Here is a 2500-nt window from a genome sequence, read left to right as displayed (position 1 = left end):
AATAGATTTACATTTATTCATTTAGCAGCCGCTTTTATCCACAGCGACTTACAAATAACATAACAGCTACAATATTCGTAGTACACAAGCTAGAGGAGAAATGCAGAAAAGAGAGGAAGAGAACAAGAATGAGAATAGCTTGCTTTTAAATAAGAATATGACTCATGAAGATATCTACGTTACACAGTTAATTTTAACCCTATAAAGCTACTGTATCATATTTAATATAAACCTATTTCACACTTAATCTCCTGCATGTCTTCTGTCGTCTGATTGATAGTTTAGAGTGTTTTATCCAGTCAAAGCTCTTTTAGTGTAATTGTTTGAATAAAACTGAGCTGTTTTTTCCTCCATGTTCTCACTGTATCAGACTACGGTTTAAATATGATACTCAAAAAAAGAAAAATATGCAAACTTTTTATGCAAGATATTGTAATATTCTGTCTGAAGTTTCAGTAAACTGTTCCATTTAGATTTTCTGGTGATTCTTTCATGCCTCAGTGTTCAGCACTGAATCCTCTGAGGCTCATGACAGGTTGTGAGGTTGATTCAGTGGTGAAGGTGTTAATTACAGCCGGTGATTCCCATCAGTGTGTCTGAATCCCATTCCTCGTTTTCACTTTCTTCCCAAGCAGCAGCTCAATTAACCCTCTGTGTGTCTTTCAGGAGCTCCACACACGCTCTCAGTATCATCGCAGGCAACAGGACTGACCTCATTTACTTCATTAATACACAGTCCTGTGCAGGATTTATCAGTCAATATTATTCTAACTGAAACATATTGTTTATTGAAACATATTGACGTTGTGTTGACTGTAGAGTTGTGAGGCGTCTGTAGTTCTCATCAAATGTTGCAGTCGCTCATATCCAGCTCTTCTCTTTCAAGAGGTCAGCGAGATCCTTGAAGCCGGACCTTCGTCATCTGAGCGCAGAGATCACAGCGACCCCAGAGACACTCCTCATTACTGAAGAACATGTGTATGCACACAGATGCACGGCAGAAACTCCTTCTGACAGTCCTGCTCAACAGAACCAGTGCAAGTACTGCTGCATATACATCCATGCATTAGTCAGACGCCTTTAACCAGAGCCACTAACATTGCATTGCATTGCATTAAAGGTACATGTTACATCAGTCAGGGAAACACCCATGTTTTTACCCATTTAGTCTGTGCATTATTGCATTGAATATGTGCATATTGCATATGTGCATTGAATCCAGTGAGTGATTTTTAAAATATAATAATATTATGCATTAATGCCACCCACTTTTTCAGTGGCGCTGGTTCCAGAAGTATTTTTCCATTCATTGTTCTCATTGTTTAAGAGTTATAAGCTGTGAATCAAAACAAGCAGCTACAAAGTGAATCACAACATTACAATCTCTGATTTGTAGCAAAAAACTAAATGAAAATCAGACAAAGATACAAGGCTGTGAGTTTAACAGCTTTAGTGAGAGATAGTCAGGGCCGGGACTCATTTTCAGGCCTGGAGTTTCATGCCCACTTTAGTGCACGACTGACTATTAAAATAATGTCAATCTCAATATATAGGCCTATACGTCTACAATAGTGAACTGTTCCCTACAGCCTTGTAATTCATTGTATTTTTGCTGGCTTATCTTCAACAACTGACGTTGTTTTTAGCAAGGTGCCGCTGTCGCGGGAGTCAAAAGATAATTATGTCATCATTAGGGTTGCCAATTAACTTCAGAAATGGAAAATAAGGGACAATTGTGATTCTTTACAAGAAAATAAAGGACAGAATAAGGGAAGCTCAAAATATTTGTACTGTATATACCATAATGTCTGCCTAAAAAGTTCTCAGAAATAATCACATTTGTTTTGCTTAACCTATTTATGTACAATTATTCTAAAAATAATTTTAATGTCAAAAAGTCATCGGCCTGAGTACCATTATAGAATTGTGACTGCACAAGTAGTGTTGTAATTTAGGAGGTGAAAATACTGTGAAATTGCATACATACAAATGGCATGAAATTTGAAGGCATAACAACTGAACGTCTATGAAACATCAGTCAATAAAGCATTTTTTTAAAAACAATGGCACTTAATTTTTTTATCTAAAATTATATAGCCTATGAATGAATGAATGAAAATGCATATTTTTCAATTAAAGAAAAATATGCATTATTTTTTTAAATGAACAGATGGCAACCCTGCAAGTGGGGCTGCGAGAAAATAATAAATAAAAAAATATATATATTTGAAAATAAGTAAAAAAATATAAATATATTTAAAAGCATTTAAAATGTATTTTTTTGTACAGTATTTAAATCTGAGAAAATATGTGCACGTCAAATTCAGCAAGGAACATATCTTACAATGTTCCAAAAAATTACAATATTAAAATGAAACATTATTAAATCATCTAGTTCTGATCTGTATTAAAAAAAAACAACAACAACAAAATCCTGAAACAGTATTCTCCTATAAAACATACAATAATATACTTTAAATAAACTAAAAAAAAAAAAAAA

Source organism: Sinocyclocheilus rhinocerous, unplaced genomic scaffold (genome assembly GCF_001515625.1).
Source record: "Sinocyclocheilus rhinocerous isolate Xijiao unplaced genomic scaffold, SAMN03320098_v1.1 scaffold991, whole genome shotgun sequence".
NCBI classification, from domain to species: Eukaryota; Metazoa; Chordata; class Actinopteri; order Cypriniformes; family Cyprinidae; genus Sinocyclocheilus; species Sinocyclocheilus rhinocerous.
This window is presented reverse-complemented; position numbering follows the sequence as displayed.